This window comes from Scyliorhinus torazame, chromosome 16 (assembly GCF_047496885.1).
Source record: "Scyliorhinus torazame isolate Kashiwa2021f chromosome 16, sScyTor2.1, whole genome shotgun sequence".
Lineage (NCBI taxonomy): Eukaryota > Metazoa > Chordata > Chondrichthyes > Carcharhiniformes > Scyliorhinidae > Scyliorhinus > Scyliorhinus torazame.
The window spans coordinates 89,236,792-89,260,464 of NC_092722.1; positions in this window are offsets into that span (position 1 = coordinate 89,236,792).

Consider the following 23,673-nt stretch of genomic DNA (forward strand, 5'->3'; position numbering starts at 1 on the left):
AGGAGAGTGGCAGAGACACAGGGTGACGGAGCGGGAGGAGAGGGGCCGAGACACAGGGTGACGGAGCGGGAGGAGAGTGGCAGAGACACAGGGTGAAAGAGCGGCAGGAGAGTGGCAGAGACACAGGGTGAAGGAGCGGGAAGAGAGTAGCAGAGACAGAGGGTGACGCAGCGGGTGGGTAGTGGCAGAGACACAGGGTGAAGGAGCGGGAGGAGAGTGGCAGAGACACAGGGTGACGCAGCGGGTGGGTAGTGGCAGAGACACAGGGTGTAGGAGCGGGAGGAGAGTGGCAGAGACACAGGGTGAAGGAGCGGGAGGAGAGTAGCAGAGACACAGGGTCACGCAGCGGGTGGGTAGTGGCAGAGACACAGGGTGAAGGAGCGGGAGGAGAGTGGCAGAGACACAGGGTGACAGAGCGGGAGGAGGGTGGCAGAGACACAGGGTGACGGAGTGGGAGGAGAGTGGCAGAGACACAGGGTGACGGGCCGGGAGGAGAGTGGCAGAGACAGAGGGTGACAGAGCGGGAGGAGAGTGGCAGAGACACAGGGTGACGGAGCGGGAGGAGAGAAGCAGAGACACAGAGTGACGGAGCGGGAGAGAGGCAGAGACACAGGGTGACGGAGCGGGAGGAGAGTGGCAGAGACACAGGATGACAGAGCAGGAGGAGAGTGGCAGAGACACGGGGAGAAGGAGCGGGAGGAGAGTGGCAGAGACACAGTGTGACGCAGCGGGTGGAGAGAGGCAGAGACACAGGGTGATGGAGCAGGAGGAGAGAGGGAGAGACACAGGATGACGGAGCAGGAGGAGAGTGGCAGGGACACTGGGTGACGGAGCGGGAGGAGAGTGGCAGAGACACAGGATGACAGAGCAGGTAGAGAGTGGCAGAGACACTGGGTGACGGAGCGGGAGGAGAGCGGCAGAGACACAGAGTGACGGAGCGGGAGGAGAGTGGCAGAGAAACAGTCTGACAGAGCGGGAGGAGAGTGGCAGAGACACAGGATGACAGAGCAGGAGGAGAGTGGCAGAGACACAGGGTGACGGAGCAGGAGGAGAGTGGCAGAGACACTGGGTGACGGAGCAGGAGGAGAGTGGCAGAGACACAGGGTGACGGAGCAGGAGGAGAGTGGCAGAGACACAGGGTGACGGAGCGGGAGGAGAGTGGCAGAGACACAGGGTGACGGAGCGGGAGGAGAGTGGCAGAGACACAGGGTGACGGAGCAGGAGGAGAGTGGCAGAGACACTGGGTGACGGAGCAGGAGGAGAGTGGCAGAGACACCGGGTGACGGAACGGGAGGAGAGTAGCAGGGACACAGGATGACAGAGCAGGAGGAGAGTGGCAGAGACACAGGGTGACGGAGCAGGAGGAGAGTGGCAGAGACACAGGGTGAAGGAGCGGGTGGCGAGTGGCAGAGACACAGGATGACGGAGTGGGAGGAGAGTGGCAGAGACACAGGGTCACAGAGTGGGAGGAGAGTGGCAGGGACACAGGGTGACAGAGCAGGAGCAGAGTGGCAGAGACACAGGGTGACGGAGCGGGAGGAGAGTGGCAGAGACACAGGGTGACGGAGCGGGAGGAGAGTGGCAGAGACACAGGGTGAAGGAGCGGGTGTGGAGTGGCAGAGACACAGGATGACGGAGTGGGAGGAGAGTGGCAGAGACACAGGGTGACAGAGCGGGAGGAGAGTGGCAGAGACACAGGGTGAAGGAGCGGGTGGGGAGTGGCAGAGACACAGGGTGAAAGAGCAGGAGGAGAGTGGCAGACACACTGGGTGACAGAGCGGGAGGAGAGTGGCATAGACACAGGGTGATGGAGCAGGAGGAGAGTGGCAGAGACACAGGGTGATGGAGCGGGAGTAGAGTGGCAGAGACACAGGGTGACGGAACGGGAGGAGAGTGGCAGAGACACAGGGTGACGGAGCGGGAGGAGAGTGGCAGACACACAGAGTGAAGGAGCGGGAGGAGAGTGGTGGAGACACAGGGTGACGGAGCGGGAGGAGAGTGGCAGAGACACAGGGTGAAAGAGCAGGAGGAGAGTGGCCGAGACACTGGGTGACAGAGCGGGAGGAGAGTGGCATAGACACAGGGTGATGGAGCAGGAGGAGAGTGGCAGAGACACAGGGTGACGGAGCAGGAGGAGAGTGGTAGAGACACAGGATGACGGAGCGGGAGGAGAGTGGCAGAGACACAGGGTGACGGTGCGGGAGGAGAGTGGCAGAGACACAGGGTGAAAGAGCAGGAGGAGAGTGGCAGAGACACAGGGTGACGGAGCAGGAGGAGAGTGGTAGAGACACAGGATGACGGAGCGGGAGGAGAGTGGCATAGACACAGGGTGTTGGAGCAGGAGGAGAGTGGCAGAGACACAGGGTGACGGAGTAGGAGGAGAGTGGCAGAGACACAGGGTGAAAGAGCAGGAGGAGAGTGGCAGAGACACAGGGTGACGGAGCAGGAGGAGAGTGGCAGAGACACTGGGTGACGGAGCAGGAGGAGAGTGGCAGAGACAAAGGGGGACGGAGCAGGAGGAGAGTGGCAGAGACACAGGGTGACGGAGCGGGAGTGGAGTGGCAGAGACACAGGATGACAGAGCAGGAGGAGAGTGGCAGAGACACAGGGGGACGGAGCAGGAGGAGAGCGGCAGAGACACAGGGTGACGGAGCGGGAGGAGAGTGGCAGAGACACAGGGTGACGGAGCAGGAGGAGAGTGGCAGAGACACAGGGTGACGGAGCAGGAGGAGAGCGGCAGAGACACAGGGTGACGGAGCGGGAGGAGAGTGGCAGAGACACAGGGTGACGGAGCAGGAGGAGAGTGGCAGAGACACAGGGTGACGGAGCGGGAGAAGAGTGGCAGAGACACAGGGTGACGGAGCAGGAGGAGAGTGGCAGAGACACAGGGTGACGGAGCAGGAGGAGAGTGGCAGAGACACAGGGTGACGGAGCGGGAGTGGAGTGGCAGAGACACAGGATGACAGAGCAGGAGGAGAGTGGCAGAGACACAGGGGGACGGAGCAGGAGGAGAGCGGCAGAGACACAGGGTGACGGAGCGGGAGGAGAGTGGCAGAGACACAGGGTGACGGAGCAGGAGGAGAGTGGCAGAGACACAGGGTGACGGAGCAGGAGGAGAGCGGCAGAGACACAGGGTGACGGAGCGGGAGGAGAGTGGCAGAGACACAGGGTGACGGAGCAGGAGGAGAGTGGCAGAGACACAGGGTGACGGAGCAGGAGGAGAGTAGCAGAGACACAGGGTGACGGAGAGGGAGGAGAGTGGCAGAGACACAGTCTGACAGAGCGGGAGGAGAGTGGCAGAGACACAGGATGACAGAGCAGGAGGAGAGTGGCAGAGACACAGGGTGACGGAGCGGGAGGAGTGTGGCAGAGACACAGGGTGACGCAGCGGGTGGGGAGTGGCAGAAACATAGGGTGAAGGAGCGGGAGGAGAGTGGCAGAGACACAGGGTGACGCAGCGGGTGGAGAGAGGCAGAGACACAGGGTGACGGAGCAGGAGGAGAGTGGGAGAGACACAGGGTGACGGAGCAGGAGGAGAGTGGCAGGGACACTGGGTGACTGAGCGGGAGGAGAGTGGCAGAGACACAGGATGACAGAGCAGGAAGAGAGTGGCAGAGACACTGGGTGACGGAGCGGGAGGAGAGCGGCAGAGACACAGAGTGACGGAGCGGGAGGAGAGTGGCAGAGAAACAGTCTGACAGAGCGGGAGGAGAGCGGCAGAGACACAGAGTGACGGAGCGGGAGGAGAGTGGCAGAGACACAGGATGACAGAGCAGGAGGAGAGTGGCAGAGACACAGGGAGAAGGAGCGGGAGGAGAGTGGCAGAGACACAGGGTGACGCAGCGGGTGGAGAGAGGCAGAGACACAGGGTGATGGAGCAGGAGCAGAGTGGGAGAGACACAGGGTGACGGAGCAGGGGGAGAGTGGCAGGGACACTGGGTGACGGAGCGGGAGGAGAGTGGCAGAGACACAGGATGACAGAGCAGGTAGAGGGTGGCAGAGACACTGGGTGACGGAGCGGGAGGAAAGCGGCAGAGACACAGAGTGACGGAGCGGGAGGAGAGTGGCAGAGAAACAGTCTGACAGAGCGGGAGGAGAGTGGCAGAGACACAGAATGACAGAGCAGGAGTAGAGTGGCAGAGACAAAGGGTGACGGAGCAGGAGGAGAGTGGCAGAGACACTGGGTGACGGAGCAGGAGGAGAGTGGCAGAGACACAGGGTGACGGAGCAGGAGGAGAGTGGCAGAGACACAGGGTGACGGAGCGGGAGGAGAGTGGCAGAGACACAGGGTGACGGAGCGGGAGGAGAGTGGCAGAGACACAGGGTGACGGAGCAGGAGGAGAGTGGCAGAGACACTGGGTGACGGAGCAGGAGGAGAGTGGCAGAGACACCGGGTGACGGAACGGGAGGAGAGTAGCAGAGACACAGGATGACAGAGCAGGAGGAGAGTGGCAGAGACACTGGGTGACGGAGCAGGAGGAGAGTGGCAGAGACACAGGGTGATGGAGCGGGAGTAGAGTGGCAGAGACACAGGGTGACGGAACGGGAGGAGAGTGGCAGAGACACAGGGTGACGGAGCGGGAGGAGAGTGGCAGACACACAGAGTGAAGGAGCGGGAGGAGAAAGGTGGAGACACAGGGTGACGGAGCGGGAGGAGAGATGCAGAGACACAGGGTGAAAGAGCAGGAGGAGAGTGGCCGAGACACTGGGTGACAGAGCGGGAGGAGAGTGGCATAGACACAGGGTGATGGAGCAGGAGGAGAGTGGCAGAGACACAGGGTGACGGAGCAGGAGGAGAGTGGTAGAGACACAGGATGACGGAGCGGGAGGAGAGTGGCAGAGACACAGGGTGACGGTGCGGGAGGAGAGTGGCAGAGACACAGGGTGAAAGAGCAGGAGGAGAGTGGCAGAGACACAGGGTGACGGAGCAGGAGGAGAGTGGTAGAGACACAGGATGACGGAGCGGGAGGAGAGTGGCATAGACACAGGGTGTTGGAGCAGGAGGAGAGTGGCAGAGACACAGGGTGACAGAGTAGGAGGAGAGTGGCAGAGACACAGGGTGAAAGAGCAGGAGGAGAGTGGCAGAGACACAGGGTGACGGAGCAGGAGGAGAGTGGCAGAGACACTGGGTGACGGAGCAGGAGGAGAGTGGCAGAGACAAAGGGGGACGGAGCAGGAGGAGAGTGGCAGAGACACAGGGTGACGGAGCGGGAGTGGAGTGGCAGAGACACAGGATGACAGAGCAGGACGAGAGTGGCAGAGACACAGGGGGACGGAGCAGGAGGAGAGCGGCAGAGACACAGGGTGACGGAGCGGGAGGAGAGTGGCAGAGACACAGGGTGACGGAGCAGGAGGAGAGTGGCAGAGACACAGGGTGACGGAGCAGGAGGAGAGCGGCAGAGACACAGGGTGACGGAGCGGGAGGACAGTGGCAGAGACACAGGGTGACGGAGCAGGAGGAGAGTGGCAGAGACACAGGGTGACGGAGCGGGAGAAGAGTGGCAGAGACACAGGGTGACGGAGCAGGAGGAGAGTGGCAGAGACACAGGGTGACGGAGCAGGAGGAGAGTGGCAGAGACACAGGGTGACGGAGCGGGAGTGGAGTGGCAGAGACACAGGGTGACGGAGCGGGAGGAGAGTGGCAGAGACACAGGGTGACGGAGCGGGAGGAGAGTGGCAGAGACACAGGGTGACGGAGCAGGAGGAGAGTGGCAGAGACACTGGGTGACGGAGCAGGAGGAGAGTGGCAGAGACACCGGGTGACGGAACGGGAGGAGAGTAGCAGAGACACAGGATGACAGAGCAGGAGGAGAGTGGCAGAGACACTGGGTGACGGAGCAGGAGGAGAGTGGCAGAGACACCGGGTGACGGAGCGGGAGGAGAGTAGCAGAGACAAAGGGTGACGGAGCGGGAGGAGAGTGGCAGAGACACAGTCTGACAGATCGGGAGGAGAGTGGCAGAGACACAGGATGACAGAGCAGGAGGAGAGTGGCAGAGACACAGGGTGACGGAGCAGGAGGAGAGCGGCAGAGACACAGGGTGACGGAGCGGGAGGAGAGTGGCAGAGACACAGGATGACGGAGCAGGAGGAGAGGAGCAGAGACACAGGATGACGGAGCGGGAGGAGAGTGGCAGAGACACAGGATGACAGAGCAGGAGGAGAGTGGCACAGACACAGGGTGACGGAGCAGGAGGAGAGTGGCAGAGACACAGGGTGACGGAGCAGGAGGAGAGTGGCAGAGACACAGGGTGACGGAGCAGGAGGAGAGTGGCAGAGACACAGGGTGACGGAGTGGGAGGAGAGTGGCAGAGACACAGGGTGACGGAGCGGGGGGAGAGTGGCAGAGACACAGGGTGACAGAGCAGGAGGAGAGTGGCAGAGACACAGGGTGACGGAGCGGGAGGAGAGTGGCAGAGACACAGGGTGAAGGAGCGGGTGGGAAGTGGCAGAGACACAGGATGACGGAGTGGGAGGAGAGTGGCAGAGACACAGGGTGACAGAGCGGGAGGAGAGTGGCAGAGACACAGGGTGATGGAGCGGGAGGAGAGTGGAAGAGACACAGGTGGACGGAACGGGAGGAGAGTGGCAGAGACACAGGGTGACGGAGCGGGAGGAGAGTGGCAGACACACAGGGTGAAGGAGCGGGAGGAGAGTGGCGGAGACACAGGGTGACGGAGCGGGAGGAGAGTGGCAGAGACACAGGGTGAAAGAGCAGGAGGAGAGTGGCAGAGACACAGGGTGACGGAGCAGGAGGAGAGCGGCAGAGACACAGGGTGACGGAGCGGGAGGAGAGTGGCAGAGACACAGGGTGACGGAGCAGGAGGAGAGTGGCAGAGACACAGGGTGACGGAGCGGGAGAAGAGTGGCAGAGACACAGGGTGACGGAGCAGGAGGAGAGTGGCAGAGACACAGGGTGACGGAGCAGGAGGAGAGTGGCAGAGACACAGGGTGACGGAGCGGGAGTGGAGTGGCAGAGACACAGGGTGACGGAGCGGGAGGAGAGTGGCAGAGACACAGGGTGACGGAGCGGGAGGAGAGTGGCAGAGACACAGGGTGACGGAGCAGGAGGAGAGTGGCAGAGACACTGGGTGACGGAGCAGGAGGAGAGTGGCAGAGACACCGGGTGACGGAACGGGAGGAGAGTAGCAGAGACACAGGATGACAGAGCAGGAGGAGAGTGGCAGAGACACTGGGTGACGGAGCAGGAGGAGAGTGGCAGAGACACCGGGTGACGGAGCGGGAGGAGAGTAGCAGGGACAAAGGGTGACGGAGCGGGAGGAGAGTGGCAGAGACACAGTCTGACAGATCGGGAGGAGAGTGGCAGAGACACAGGGTGACGGAGCAGGAGGAGAGCGGCAGAGACACAGGGTGACGGAGCGGGAGGAGAGTGGCAGAGACACAGGATGACGGAGCAGGAGGAGAGTAGCAGAGACACAGGATGACGGAGCGGGAGGAGAGTGGCAGAGACACAGGATGACAGAGCAGGAGGAGAGTGGCACAGACACAGGGTGACGGAGCAGGAGGAGAGTGGCAGAGACACAGGGTGACGGAGCAGGAGGAGAGTGGCAGAGACACAGGGTGACGGAGCAGGAGGAGAGTGGCAGAGACACAGGGTGACGGAGCGGGAGGAGAGTGGCAAAGACACAGGGTGACGGAGCGGGGGGAGAGTGGCAGAGACACAGGGTGACAGAGCAGGTGGAGAGAGGCAGAGACACAGGGTGACGGAGCGGGAGGAGAGTGGCAGAGACACAGGGTGAAGGAGCGGGTGGGGAGTGGCAGAGACACAGGATGACGGAGTGGGAGGAGAGTGGCAGAGACACAGGGTGACAGAGCGGGAGGAGAGTGGCAGGGACACAGGGTGACAGAGCAGGAGGAGAGTGGCAGAGACACAAGGTGACGGATCGGGAGGAGAGTGGCAGAGACACAGGGTGACGGAGCGGGAGGAGAGTGGCAGAGACACAGGGTGAAGGAGCGGGTGGGGAGTGGCTGAGACACAGGATGACGGAGTGGGAGGAGAGTGGCAGAGACACAGGGTGACAGAGCGGGAGGAGAGTGGCAGAGACACAGGATGAAGGAGCGGGTGGGGAGTGGCAGAGACACAGGGTGAAAGAGCATGAGGAGAGTGGCAGACACACTGGGTGACAGAGCGGGAGGAGAGTGGCATAGACACAGGGTGATGGAGCAGGAGGAGAGTGGCAGAGACACAGGGTGAAGGAGCGGGAGGAGAGTGGCGGAGACACAGGGTGACGGAGCGGGAGGAGAGTGGCAGAGACACAGGGTGAAAGAGCAGGAGGAGAGTGGCAGAGACACAGGGTGACGGAGCAGGAGGAGAGTGGTAGAGACACAGGATGACGGAGCGGGAGGAGAGTGGCAGAGACACAGGGTGAAAGAGCAGGAGGAGAGTGGCAGAGACACAGGATGACGGAGCAGGAGGAGAGTCGCAGAGACACAGGATGACGGAGCGGGAGGAGAGTGGCAGAGACACAGGATGACAGAGCAGGAGGAGAGTGGCACAGACACAGGGTGACGGAACAGGAGGAGAGTGGCAGAGACACAGGGTGACGGAGCAGGAGGAGAGTGGCAGAGACACAGGGTGACGGAGCAGGAGGAGAGTGGCAGAGACACAGGGTGACGGAGCGGGAGGAGAGTGGCAGAGACACAGGGTGACGGAGCGGGGGGAGAGTGGCAGAGACACAGGGTGACAGAGCAGGAGGAGAGTGGCAGAGACACAGGGTGACGGAGCGGGAGGAGAGTGGCAGAGACACAGGGTGAAGGAGCGGGTGGGGAGTGGCAGAGACACAGGATGACGGAGTGGGAGGAGAGTGGCAGAGACACAGGGTGACAGAGCGGGAGGAGAGTGGCAGGGACACAGGGTGACAGAGCAGGAGGAGAGTGGCAGAGACACAGGGTGACGGAGCGGGAGGAGAGTGGCAGAGACACAGGGTGACGGAGCGGGAGGAGAGTGGCAGAGACACAGGGTGAAGGAGCGGGTGGGGAGTGGCTGAGACACAGGATGACGGAGTGGGAGGAGAGTGGCAGAGACACAGGGTGACAGAGCGGGAGGAGAGTGGCAGAGACACAGGGTGAAGGAGCGGGTGGGGAGTGGCAGAGACACAGGGTGAAAGAGCAGGAGGAGAGTGGCAGACACACTGGGTGACAGAGCGGGAGGAGAGTGGCATAGACACAGGGTGATGGAGCAGGAGGAGAGTGGCAGAGACACAGGGTGATGGAGCGGGAGGAGAGTGGAAGAGACACAGGATGACGGAACGGGAGGAGAGTGGCAGAGACACAGGGTGACGGAGCGGGAGGAGAGTGGCAGACACACAGGGTGAAGGAGCGGGAGGAGAGTGGCGGAGACACAGGGTGACGGAGCGGGAGGAGAGTGGCAGAGACACACGGTGAAAGAGCAGGAGGAGAGTGGCAGAGACACAGGGTGACGGAGCAGGAGGAGAGTGGTAGAGACACAGGATGACGGAGTGGGAGGAGAGTGGCAGAGACACAGGGTGACGGTGCGGGAGGAGAGTGGCAGAGACACAGGGTGAAAGAGCAGGAGGAGAGTGGCAGAGACACTGGGTGACAGAGCGGGAGGAGAGTGGCATAGACACAGGGTGTTGGATCAGGAGGAGAGTGGCAGAGACACAGGGTGACGGAGTAGGAGGAGAGTGGCAGAGACAAAGGGTGAAAGAGCAGGAGGAGAGTGGCAGAGACACTGGATGACGGAGCGGGAGGAGAGCAGCAGAGACACAGGATGACAGAGCAGGAGGAGAGTGGCAGAGACAAAGGGTGACGGAGTGGGAGTGGAGTGGCAGAGACACAGGATGACAGAGCAGGAGGAGAGTGGCAGAGACACAGGGGGACGGAGCAGGAGGAGAGCGGCAGAGACACAGGGTGACGGAGCGGGAGGAGAGTGGCAGAGACACAGGGTGACGGAGCAGGAGGAGAGTGGCAGAGTCACAGGGTGACGGAGCAGGAGGAGAGCGGCAGAGACACAGGGTGACGGAGCGGGAGGAGAGTGGCAGAGACACAGGATGACGGAGCAGGAGGAGAGTGGCAGAGACACAGGGTGACGGAGCGGGAGAAGAGTGGCAGAGACACAGGGTGACGGAGAGGGAGGAGAGTGGCAGAGCCACAGGCTGAAATTGCAGGAGGAGAGTAGCAGAGACACAGAGTGACGGAGCGGGAGGAGAGTGGCAGAGACACAGTCTGACAGAGCGGGAGGAGAGTGGCAGAGACACAGGATGACAGAGCAGGAGGAGAGTGGCAGAGACACAGGGTGACGGAGCGGGAGGAGAGTGGAAGGGACACTGGGTGAAAGAGCAGGAGGAGAGTGGCAGAGACACAGGGTGACGGAGCTGGAGGAGAGTGGCAGAGACACAGGGTGACGGAGCGGGAGGAGAGTGGCAGAGACACAGGGTGACGGAGCAGGAGGAGAGTGGCAGAGACAAAGGGTGACGGAGCAGGAGGAGAGTGGCAGAGACACAGGGTGACGGAGCGGGAGAAGAGTGGCAGAGACACAGGGTGACGGAGCAGGAGGAGAGTGGCAGAGACACAGGGTGACGGAGCAGGAGGAGAGTGGCAGAGACACAGGGTGACGGAGCGGGAGTGGAGTGGCAGAGACACAGGGTGACGGAGCGGGAGGAGAGTGGCAGAGACACAGGGTGACGAAGCGGGAGGAGAGTGGCAGAGACACAGGGTGACGGAGCAGGAGGAGAGTGGCAGAGACACTGGGTGACGGAGCAGGAGGAGAGTGGCAGAGACACCGGGTGACGGAACGGGAGGAGAGTAGCAGAGACACAGGATGACAGAGCAGGAGGAGAGTGGCAGAGACACTGGGTGACGGAGCAGGAGGAGAGTGGCAGAGACACCGGGTGACGGAGCGGGAGGAGAGTAGCAGAGACAAAGGGTGACGGAGCGGGAGGAGAGTGGCAGAGACACAGTCTGACAGATCGGGAGGAGAGTGGCAGAGACACAGGATGACAGAGCAGGAGGAGAGTGGCAGAGACACAGGGTGACGGAGCAGGAGGAGAGCGGCAGAGACACAGGGTGACGGAGCGGGAGGAGAGTGGCAGAGACACAGGATGACGGAGCAGGAGGAGAGTAGCAGAGACACAGGATGACGGAGCGGGAGGAGAGCGGCAGAGACACAGGATGACAGAGCAGGAGGAGAGTGGCACAGACACAGGGTGACGGAGCAGGAGGAGAGTGGCAGAGACACAGGGTGACGGAGCGGGAGGAGAGTGGCAGAGACACAGGGTGAAGGAGCGGGTGGGGAGTGGCTGAGACACAGGATGACGGAGTGGGAGGAGAGTGGCAGAGACACAGGGTGACAGAGCGGGAGGAGAGTGGCAGAGACACAGGGTGAAGGAGCGGGTGGGGAGTGGCAGAGACACAGGGTGAAAGAGCATGAGGCGAGTGGCAGACACACTGGGTGACAGAGCGGGAGGAGAGTGGCATAGACACAGGGTGATGGAGCAGGAGGAGAGTGGCAGAGACACAGGGTGATGGAGCGGGAGGAGAGTGGAAGAGACACAGGATGACGGAACGGGAGGAGAGTGGCAGAGACACAGGGTGACGGAGCGGGAGGAGAGTGGCAGACACACAGGGTGAAGGAGCGGGAGGAGAGTGGCGGAGACACAGGGTGACGGAGCGGGAGGAGAGTGGCAGAGACACAGGGTGAAAGAGCAGGAGGAGAGTGGCAGAGACACAGGGTGACGGAGCAGGAGGAGAGTGGCAGAGACACAGGGTGACGGAGCGGGGGGAGAGTGGCAGAGACACAGGGTGACAGAGCAGGAGAAGAGTGGCAGAGACACAGGGTGACGGAGCGGGAGGAGAGTGGCAGAGACATAGGGTGAAGGAGCGGGTGGGGAGTGGCAGAGACACAGGATGACGGAGTGGGAGGAGAGTGGCAGAGACACAGGGTGACAGAGCGGGAGGAGAGTGGCAGGGACACAGGGTGACAGAGCAGGAGGAGAGTGGCAGAGACACAGGGTGACAGAGCGGGAGGAGAGTGGCAGAGACACAGGGTGACGGAGCGGGAGGAGAGTGGCAGAGACACAGGGTGAAGGAGCGGGTGGGGACTGGCTGAGACACAGGATGACGGAGTGGGAGGAGAGTGGCAGAGACACAGGGTGACAGAGCGGGAGGAGAGTGGCAGAGACACAGGGTGAAGGAGCGGGTGGGGAGTGGCAGAGACACAGGGTGAAAGAGCAGGAGGAGAGTGGCAGACACACTGGGTGACAGAGCGGGAGGAGAGTGGCATAGACACAGGGTGATGGAGCAGGAGGAGAGTGGCAGAGACACAGGGTGATGGAGCGGGAGGAGAGTGGAAGAGACACAGGATGACGGAACGGGAGGAGAGTGGCAGAGACACAGGGTGACGGAGCGGGAGGAGAGTGGCTGACACACAGGGTGAAGGAGCGGGAGGAGAGTGGCGGAGACACAGGGTGACGGAGCGGGAGGAGAGTGGCAGAGACACACGGTGAAAGAGCAGGAGGAGAGTGGCAGAGACACAGGGTGACGGAGCAGGAGGAGAGTGGTAGAGACACAGGATGACGGAGCGGGAGGAGAGTGGCAGAGACACAGGGTGACGGTGCGGGAGGAGAGTGGCAGAGACACAGGGTGAAAGAGCAGGAGGAGAGTGGCAGAGACACAGGGTGACGGAGCGGGAGGAGAGTGGCATAGACACAGGGTGACGGAGCGGGAGGAGAGTGGCAGAGACACAGGGTGAAGGAGCGGGTGGGGAGTGGCTGAGACACAGGATGACGGAGTGGGAGGAGAGTGGCAGAGACACAGGGTGACAGAGCGGGAGGAGAGTGGCAGAGACACAGGGTGAAGGAGCGGGTGGGGAGTGGCAGAGACACAGGGTGAAAGAGCAGGAGGAGAGTGGCAGACACACTGGGTGACAGAGCGGGAGGAGAGTGGCATAGACACAGGGTGATGGAGCAGGAGGAGAGTGGCAGAGACACAGGGTGATGGAGCGGGAGGAGAGTGGAAGAGACACAGGATGACGGAACGGGAGGAGAGTGGCAGAGACACAGGGTGACGGAGCGGGAGGAGAGTGGCAGACACACAGGGTGAAGGAGCGGGAGGTGAGTGGCGGAGACACAGGGTGACGGAGCGGGAGGAGAGTGGCAGAGACACACGGTGAAAGAGCAGGAGGAGAGTGGCAGAGACACAGGGTGACGGAGCAGGAGGAGAGTGGTAGAGACACAGGATGACGGAGCGGGAGGAGAGTGGCAGAGACACAGGGTGACGGTGCGGGAGGAGAGTGGCAGAGACACAGGGTGAAAGAGCAGGAGGAGAGTGGCAGAGACACTGGGTGACAGAGCGGGAGGAGAGTGGCATAGACACAGGGTGTTGGATCAGGAGGAGAGTGGCAGAGACACAGGGTGACGGAGTAGGAGGAGAGTGGCAGAGACAAAGGGTGAAAGAGCAGGAGGAGAGTGGCAGAGACACTGGATGACGGAGCGGGAGGAGAGCAGCAGAGACACAGGATGACAGAGCAGGAGGAGAGTGGCAGAGACAAAGGGTGACGGAGCGGGAGTGGAGTGGCAGAGACACAGGATGACAGAGCAGGAGGAGAGTGGCAGAGACACAGGGGGACGGAGCAGGAGGAGAGCGGCAGAGACACAGGGTGACGGAGCGGGAGGAGAGTGGCAGAGACACAGGGTGACGGAGCAGGAGGAGAGTGGCAGAGTCACAGGGTGACGGAGCAGGAGGAGAGCGGCAGAGGCACAGGGTGACGGAGCGGGAGGAGAGTGGCAGAGACACAGGATGACGGAGCAGGAGGAGAGTGGCAGAGACACAGGGTGACGGAGCGGGAGAAGAGTGGCAGAGACACAGGGTGACGGAGAGGGAGGAGAGTGGCAGAGCCACAGGCTGAAATTGCAGGAGGAGAGTAGCAGAGACACAGGGTGACGGAGCGGGAGGAGAGTGGCAGAGACACAGTCTGACAGAGCGGGAGGAGAGTGGCAGAGACACAGGATGACAGAGCAGGAGGAGAGTGGCAGAGACACAGGGTGACGGAGCGGGAGGAGAGTGGACGGGACACTGGGTGAAAGAGCAGGAGGAGAGTGGCAGAGACACAGGGTGACGGAGCTGGAGGAGAGTGGCAGAGACACAGGGTGACGGAGCGGGAGGAGAGTGGCAGAGACACAGGGTGACGGAGCAGGAGGAGAGTGGCAGAGACAAAGGGTGACGGAGCAGGAGGAGAGTGGCAGAGACACAGGGTGATGGAGCAGGAGGAGAGTGGCAGAGACACAGGGTGATGGAGCGGGAGGAGAGTGGAAGAGACACAGGATGACGGAACGGGAGGAGAGTGGCAGAGACACAGGGTGACGGAGCGGGAGGAGAGTGGCAGACACACAGGGTGAAGGAGCGGGAGGTGAGTGGCGGAGACACAGGGTGACGGAGCGGGAGGAGAGTGGCAGAGACACACGGTGAAAGAGCAGGAGGAGAGTGGCAGAGACACAGGGTGACGGAGCAGGAGGAGAGTGGTAGAGACACAGGATGACGGAGCGGGAGGAGAGTGGCAGAGACACAGGGTGACGGTGCGGGAGGAGAGTGGCAGAGACACAGGGTGAAAGAGCAGGAGGAGAGTGGCAGAGACACTGGGTGACAGAGCGGGAGGAGAGTGGCATAGACACAGGGTGTTGGATCAGGAGGAGAGTGGCAGAGACACAGGGTGACGGAGTAGGAGGAGAGTGGCAGAGACAAAGGGTGAAAGAGCAGGAGGAGAGTGGCAGAGACACTGGATGACGGAGCGGGAGGAGAGCAGCAGAGACACAGGATGACAGAGCAGGAGGAGAGTGGCAGAGACAAAGGGTGACGGAGCGGGAGTGGAGTGGCAGAGACACAGGATGACAGAGCAGGAGGAGAGTGGCAGAGACACAGGGGGACGGAGCAGGAGGAGAGCGGCAGAGACACAGGGTGACGGAGCGGGAGGAGAGTGGCAGAGACACAGGGTGACGGAGCAGGAGGAGAGTGGCAGAGTCACAGGGTGACGGAGCAGGAGGAGAGCGGCAGAGGCACAGGGTGACGGAGCGGGAGGAGAGTGGCAGAGACACAGGATGACGGAGCAGGAGGAGAGTGGCAGAGACACAGGGTGACGGAGCGGGAGAAGAGTGGCAGAGACACAGGGTGACGGAGAGGGAGGAGAGTGGCAGAGCCACAGGCTGAAATTGCAGGAGGAGAGTAGCAGAGACACAGGGTGACGGAGCGGGAGGAGAGTGGCAGAGACACAGTCTGACAGAGCGGGAGGAGAGTGGCAGAGACACAGGATGACAGAGCAGGAGGAGAGTGGCAGAGACACAGGGTGACGGAGCGGGAGGAGAGTGGACGGGACACTGGGTGAAAGAGCAGGAGGAGAGTGGCAGAGACACAGGGTGACGGAGCTGGAGGAGAGTGGCAGAGACACAGGGTGACGGAGCGGGAGGAGAGTGGCAGAGACACAGGGTGACGGAGCAGGAGGAGAGTGGCAGAGACAAAGGGTGACGGAGCAGGAGGAGAGTGGCAGAGACACAGGGTGACGGAGCGGGAGAAGAGTGGCAGAGACACAGGGTGACGGAGCAGGAGGAGAGTGGCAGAGACACAGGGTGACGGAGCAGGAGGAGAGTGGCAGAGACACAGGGTGACGGAGCGGGAGTGGAGTGGCAGAGACACAGGGTGACGGAGCGGGAGGAGAGTGGCAGAGACACAGGGTGACGGAGCGGGAGGAGAGTGGCAGAGACACAGGGTGACGGAGCAGGAGGAGAGTGGCAGAGACACAGGGTGACGGAGCAGGAGGAGAGTGGCAGAGACACAGGGTGACGGAGCGGGAGTGGAGTGGCAGAGACACAGGGTGACGGAGCGGGAGGAGAGTGGCAGAGACACAGGGTGACGGAGCGGGAGGAGAGTGGCAGAGACACAGGGTGACGGAGCAGGAGGAGAGTGGCAGAGACACTGGGTGACGGAGCAGCAGGAGAGTGGCAGAGACACCGGGTGACGGAACGGGAGGAGAGTAGCAGAGACACAGGATGACGGAGCAGGAGGAGAGTGGCAGAGACACAGGGTGACGGAGCGGGAGAAGAGTGGCAGAGACACAGGGTGACGGAGAGGGAGGAGAGTGGCAGAGCCACAGGCTAAAATTGCAGGAGGAGAGTAGCAGAGACACAGGGTGACGGAGCGGGAGGAGAGTGGCAGAGACACAGTCTGACAGAGCGGGAGGAGAGTGGCAGAGACACAGGATGACAGAGCAGGAGGAGAGTGGCAGAGACACAGGGTGACGGAGCGGGAGGAGAGTGGACGGGACACTGGGTGAAAGAGCAGGAGGAGAGTGGCAGAGACACAGGGTGACGGAGCTGGAGGAGAGTGGCAGAGACACAGGGTGACGGAGCGGGAGGAGAGTGGCAGAGACACAGGGTGACGGAGCAGGAGGAGAGTGGCAGAGACAAAGGGTGACGGAGCAGGAGGAGAGTGGCAGAGACACAGGGTGACGGAGCGGGAGAAGAGTGGCAGAGACACAGGGTGACGGAGCAGGAGGAGAGTGGCAGAGACACAGGGTGACGGAGCAGGAGGAGAGTGGCAGAGACACAGGGTGACGGAGCGGGAGTGGAGTGGCAGAGACACAGGGTGACGGAGCGAGAGGAGAGTGGCAGAGACACAGGGTGACGGAGCGGGAGGTGAGTGGCAGAGACACAGGGTGACGGAGCAGGAGGAGAGTGGCAGAGACACTGGGTGACGGAGCAGCAGGAGAGTGGCAGAGACACCGGGTGACGGAACGGGAGGAGAGTAGCAGAGACACAGGATGACAGAGCAGGAGGAGAGTGGCAGAGACACTGGGTGACGGAGCAGGAGGAGAGTGGCAGACACCGGGTGACGGAGCGGGAGGAGAGTAGCAGAGACAAAGGGTGACGGAGCGGGAGGAGAGTGGCAGAGACACAGTCTGACAGATCGGGAGGAGAGTGGCAGAGACACAGGATGACAGAGCAGGAGGAGAGTGGCAGAGACACAGGGTGACGGAGCAGGAGGAGAGCGGCAGAGACACAGGGTGACGGAGCGGGAGGAGAGTGGCAGAGACACAGGATGACGGAGCAGGAGGAGAGTAGCAGAGACACAGGATGACGGAGCGGGAGGAGAGTGGCAGAGACACAGGATGACAGAGCAGGAGGAGAGTGGCACAGACACAGGGTGACGGAGCAGGAGGAGAGTGGCAGAGACACAGGGTGACGGAGCAGGAGGAGAGTGGCAGAGACACAGGGTGACGGAGCAGGAGGAGAGTGGCAGAGACACAGGGTGACGGAGCGGGAGGAGAGTGGCAGAGACACAGGGTGACGGAGCGGGGGGAGAGTGGCAGAGACACAGGGTGACAGAGCAGGTGGAGAGAGGCAGAGACACAGGGTGACGGAGCGGGAGGAGAGTGGCAGAGACACAGGGTGAAGGAGCGGGTGGGGAGTGGCAGAGACACAGGATGACGGAGTGGGCGGAGAGTGGCAGAGACACAGGGTGACAGAGCGGGAGGAGAGTTGCAGGGACACAGGGTGACAGAGCAGGAGGAGAGTGGCAGAGACACAGGGTGACGGAGCGGGAGGAGAGTGGCAGAGACACAGGGTGACGGAGCGGGAGGAGAGTGGCAGAGACACAGGGTGAAGGAGCGGGTGGGGAGTGGCTGAGACACAGGATGACGGAGTGGGAGGAGAGTGGCAGAGACACAGGGTGACAGAGCGGGAGGAGAGTGGCAGAGACACAGGGTGAAGGAGCGGGTGGGGAGTGGCAGAGACACAGGGTGACAGAGCAGGAGGAGAGTGGCAGAGACACAGGGTGACGGAGCAGGAGGAGAGCGGCAGAGACACAGGGTGACGGAGCGGGAGGAGAGTGGCAGAGACACAGGATGACGGAGCAGGAGGAGAGTAGCAGAGACACAGGATGACGGAGCGGGAGGAGAGTGGCAGAGACACAGGATGACAGAGCAGGAGGAGAGTGGCACAGACACAGGGTGACGGAGCAGGAGGAGAGTGGCAGAGACACAGGGTGACGGAGCAGGAGGAGAGTGGCAGAGACACAGGGTGACGGAGCAGGAGGAGAGTGGCAGAGACACAGGGTGACGGAGCGGGAGGAGAGTGGCAGAGACACAGGGTGACGGAGCGGGGGGAGAGTGGCAGAGACACAGGGTGACAGAGCAGGTGGAGAGAGGCAGAGACACAGGGTGACGGAGCGGGAGGAGAGTGGCAGAGACACAGGGTGAAGGAGCGGGTGGGGAGTGGCAGAGACACAGGATGACGGAGTGGGAGGAGAGTGGCAGAGACACAGGGTGACAGAGCGGGAGGAGAGTGGCAGGGACACAGGGTGACAGAGCAGGAGGAGAGTGGCAGAGACACAGGGTGACGGAGCGGGAGGAGAGTGGCAGAGACACAGGGTGACGGAGCGGGAGGAGAGTGGCAGAGACACAGGGTGAAGGAGCGGGTGGGGAGTGGCTGAGACACAGGATGACGGAGTGGGAGGAGAGTGGCAGAGACACAGGGTGACAGAGCGGGAGGAGAGTGGCAGAGACACAGGGTGAAGGAGCGGGTGGGGAGTGGCAGAGACACAGGGTGAAAGAGCATGAGGAGAGTGGCAGACACACTGGGTGACAGAGCGGGAGGAGAGTGGCATAGACACAGGGTGATGGAGCAGGAGGAGAGTGGCAGAGACACAGGGTGATGGAGCGGGAGGAGAGTGGAAGAGACACAGGATGACGGAACGGGAGGAGAGTGGCAGAGACACAGGGTGACGGAGCGGGAGGAGAGTGGCAGACACACAGGGTGAAGGAGCGGGAGGAGAGTGGCGGAGACACAGGGTGACGGAGCGGGAGGAGAGTGGCAGAGACACAGGGTGAAAGAGCAGGAGGAGAGTGGCAGAGACACAGGGTGACGGAGCGGGAGGAGAGTGGCAGAGACACAGGATGACAGAGTAGGAGGAGAGTGGCAGAGACACAGGGGGACGGAGCAGGAGGAGAGTGGCAGAGACAATGGGTGACGGAGCGGGAGTGGAGTGGCAGAGACACAGGATGACAGAGCAGGAGGAGAGTGGCAGAGACACAGGGGGACGGAGCAGGAGGAGAGCGGCAGAGACACAGGGTGACGGAGCGGGAGGAGAGTGGCAGAGACACAGGGTGACGGAGCAGGAGGAGGGTGGCAGAGACACAGGGTGACGGAGCGGGAGGAGAGTGGCAGAGACACAGGGTGACGGAGCAGGAGGAGAGTGGCAGAGACACAGGGTGGCGGAGCGGGAGAAGAGTGGCAGAGACACAGGGTGACGGAGAGGGAGGAGAGTGGCAGAGCCACAGGCTGAAATTGCAGGAGGAGAGTAGCAGAGACACAGGGTGACGGAGCGGGAGGAGAGTGGCAGAGACACAGTCTGACAGAGCGGGAGGAGAGTGGCAGAGACACAGGATGACAGAGCAGGAGGAGAGTGGCAGAGACACAGGGTGACGGAGCGGGAGGAGAGTGGAAGGGACACTGGGTGAAAGAGCAGGAGGAGAGTGGCAGAGACAGAGGGTGACGGAGCGGGAGGAGAGTGGCAGAGACACAGGGTGACGGAGCAGGAGGAGAGTGGCAGAGACAAAGGGTGACGGAGCAGGAGGAGAGTGGCAGAGACACAGTGTGACGGAGCGGGAGGAGAGTGGCAGAGACACAGGGTGACGGAGCGGGAGGAGAGTGGCAGAGACACAGGGTGACGGAGCGGGAGGAGAGTGGCAGAGACACAGGGTGACAGAGCGGGTGGGGAGTGGCAGAGACACAGGGTGAAGGAGCGGGAGGAGAGTGGCAGAGACACAGGGTGAAAGAGCGGGAGGAGAGTGGCAGAGACACAGGGTGACGGAGCGGGAGGAGAGTGGCAGAAACACAGGGTGACGGAGCGGGAGGAGAGTGGCAGAGACACAGGTTGACGGAGCGGGAGGAGAGTGGCAGAGACACAGGGTGACGGAGCAGGAGGAGAGTGGCAGAGACACAGGGTGATGGAGCGGGAGGAGAGTGGCAGAGACACAGGGTGACGGAGCGGGAGGAGAGTGGCAGAGACACAGGATGACGGAGCGGGAGGAGAGTGGCAGAGACACAGTGTGTCAGAGCGGGAGGAGAGTGGCAGAGACACAGGGTGAAGGAGCGGGTGGGGAGTGGCAGAGACACAGGGTGAAGGAGCGGGTGGGGAGTGGCAGAGACACAGGATGACGGACTGGGAGGAGAGTGGCAGAGACACAGGGTGACAGAGCGGGAGGAGAGTGGCAGAGACACAGGGTGAAGGAGCGGGTGGGGAGTGGCAGAGACACAGGGTGAAAGAGCATGAGGAGAGTGGCAGACACACTGGGTGACAGAGCGGGAGGAGAGTGGCATAGACACAGGGTGATGGAGCAGGAGGAGAGTGGCAGAGACACAGGGTGATGGAGCGGGAGGAGAGTGGAAGAGACACAGGATGACGGAACGGGAGGAGAGTGGCAGAGACACAGGGTGACGGAGCGGGAGGAGAGTGGCAGACACACAGGGTGAAGGAGCGGGAGGAGAGTGGCGGAGACACAGGGTGACGGAGCGGGAGGAGAGTGGCAGAGACACAGGGTGAAAGAGCAGGAGGAGAGTGGCAGAGACACAGGATGACGGAGCAGGAGGAGAGTAGCAGAGACACAGGATGACGGAGCGGGAGGAGAGTGGCAGAGACACAGGATGACAGAGCAGGAGGAGAGTGGCACAGACACAGGGTGACGGAGCAGGAGGAGAGTGGCAGAGACACAGGGTGACGGAGCAGGAGGAGAGTGGCAGAGACACAGGGTGACGGAGCAGGAGGAGAGTGGCAGAGACACAGGGTGACGGAGCGGGAGGAGAGTGGCAGAGACACAGGGTGACGGAGCGGGGGGAGAGTGGCAGAGACACAGGGTGACAGAGCAGGAGGAGAGTGGCAGAGACACAGGGTGACGGAGCGGGAGGAGAGTGGCAGAGACACAGGGTGAAGGAGCGGGTGGGGAGTGGCAGAGACACAGGATGACGGAGTGGGAGGAGAGTGGCAGAGACACAGGGTGACAGAGCGGGAGGAGAGTGGCAGGGACACAGGGTGACAGAGCAGGAGGAGAGTGGCAGAGACACAGGGTGACAGAGCGGGAGGAGAGTGGCAGAGACACAGGGTGACGGAGCGGGAGGAGAGTGGCAGAGACACAGGGTGAAGGTGCGGGTGGGGAGTGGCTGAGACACAGGATGACGGAGTGGGAGGAGAGTGGCAGAGACACAGGGTGACAGAGCGGGAGGAGAGTGGCAGAGACACAGGGTGAAGGAGCGGGTGGGGAGTGGCAGAGACACAGGGTGAAAGAGCAGGAGGAGAGTGGCAGACACACTGGGTGACAGACCGGGAGGAGAGTGGCATAGACACAGGGTGATGGAGCAGGAGGAGAGTGGCAGAGACACAGGGTGATGGAGCGGGAGGAGAGTGGAAGAGACACAGGATGACGGAACGGGAGGAAAGTGGCAGAGACACAGGGTGACGGAGCGGGAGGAGAGTGGCAGACACACAGGGTGAAGGAGCGGGAGGAGAGTGGCGGAGACACAGGGTGACGGAGCGGGAGGAGAGTGGCAGAGACACACGGTGAAAGAGCAGGAGGAGAGTGGCAGAGACACAGGGTGACGGATCAGGAGGAGAGTGGTAGAGACACAGGATGACGGAGCGGGAGGAGAGTGGCAGAGACACAGGGTGACGGTGCGGGAGGAGAGTGGGAGAGACACAGGGTGAAAGAGCAGGAGGAGAGTGGCAGAGACACTGGGTGACAGAGTGGGAGGAGAGTGGCATAGACACAGGGTATTGGATCAGGAGGAGAGTGGCAGAGACACAGGGTGACGGAGTAGGAGGAGAGTGGCAGAGACAAAGGGTGAAAGAGCAGGAGGAGAGTGGCAGAGACACTGGATGACGGAGCGGGAGGAGAGCAGCAGAGACACAAGATGACAGAGCAGGAGGAGAGTGGCAGAGACAATGGGTGACGGAGCGGGAGTGGAGTGGCAGAGACACAGGATGACAGAGCAGGAGGAGAGTGGCAGAGACACAGGGGGACGGAGCAGGAGGAGAGCGGCAGAGACACAGGGTGACGGAGCGGGAGGAGAGTGGCAGAGACACAGGGTGACGGAGCAGGAGGAGAGTGGCAGAGACACAGGGTGACGGAGCGGGAGGAGAGTGGCAGAGACACAGGGTGACGGAGCAGGAGGAGAGTGGCAGAGACACAGGGTGACGGAGCGGGAGAAGAGTGGCAGAGACACAGGGTGACGGAGAGGGAGGAGAGTGGCAGAGCCACAGGCTGAAATTGCAGGAGGAGAGTAGCAGAGACACAGGGTGACGGAGCGGGAGGAGAGTGGCAGAGACACAGTCTGACAGAGCGGGAGGAGAGTGGCAGAGACACAGGATGACAGAGCAGGAGGAGAGTGGCAGAGACACAGGGTGACGGAGCGGGAGGAGAGTGGAAGGGACACTGGGTGAAAGAGCAGGAGGAGAGTGGCAGAGACAGAGGGTGACGGAGCGGGAGGAGAGTGGCAGAGACACAGGGTGACGGAGCAGGAGGAGAGTGGCAGAGACAAAGGGTGACGGAGCAGGAGGAGAGTGGCAGAGACACAGTGTGACGGAGCGGGAGGAGAGTGGCAGAGACACAGGGTGACGGAGCGGGAGGAGAGTGGCAGAGACACAGGGTGACGGAGCGGGAGGAGAGTGGCAGAGACACAGGGTGACAGAGCGGGTGGGGAGTGGCAGAGACACAGGGTGAAGGAGCCGGAGGAGAGTGGCAGAGACACAGGGTGAAAGAGCGGGAGGAGAGTGGCAGAGACACAGGGTGACGGAGCGGGAGGAGAGTGGCAGAAACACAGGGTGACGGAGCGGGAGGAGAGTGGCAGAGACACAGGTTGACGGAGCGGGAGGAGAGTGGCAGAGACACAGGGTGACGGAGCAGGAGGAGAGTGGCAGAGACACAGGGTGATGGAGCGGGAGGAGAGTGGCAGAGACACAGGGTGAAGGAGCGGGTGGGGAGTGGCAGAGACACAGGGTGAAGGAGCGGGTGGGGAGTGGCAGAGACACAGGATGACGGACTGGGAGGAGAGTGGCAGAGACACAGGGTGACAGAGCGGGAGGAGAGTGGCAGAGACACAGGGTGAAGGAGCGGGTGGGGAGTGGCAGAGACACAGGGTGAAAGAGCAGGAGGAGAGTAGCAGAGACACTGGGTGACAGAGCGGGAGGAGAGTGGCATTGACACAGGGTGATGGAGCAGGAGGAGAGTGGCAGAGACACAGGGTGACAGAGCAGGAGGAGAGTGGCAGGGACACAGGGTGACGGTGCAGGAGGAGAGTAGCAGAGACACTGGGTGACAGAGCGGGAGGAGAGTGGCATAGACACAGGGTGATGGAGCAGGAGGAGAGTGGCAGAGACACAGGGTGATGGAGCAGGAGGAGCGTGGCAGAGACACAGCGTGACGGAGCGGGATGAGAGTGGCATAGACACAGGGTGACAGAGCAGGAGGAGAGTGGCAGAGACACAGGATGACGGAGCGGGAGGAGAGTGGCAGAGACACAGGGTGACGGTGCGGGAGGAGAGTGGCAGAGACACAGGGTGAAAGAGCAGGAGGAGAGTAGCAGAGACACTGGGTGACAGAGCGGGAGGAGAGTAGCATAGACACAGGGTGATGGAGCAGGAGGAGAGTGGCATAGACA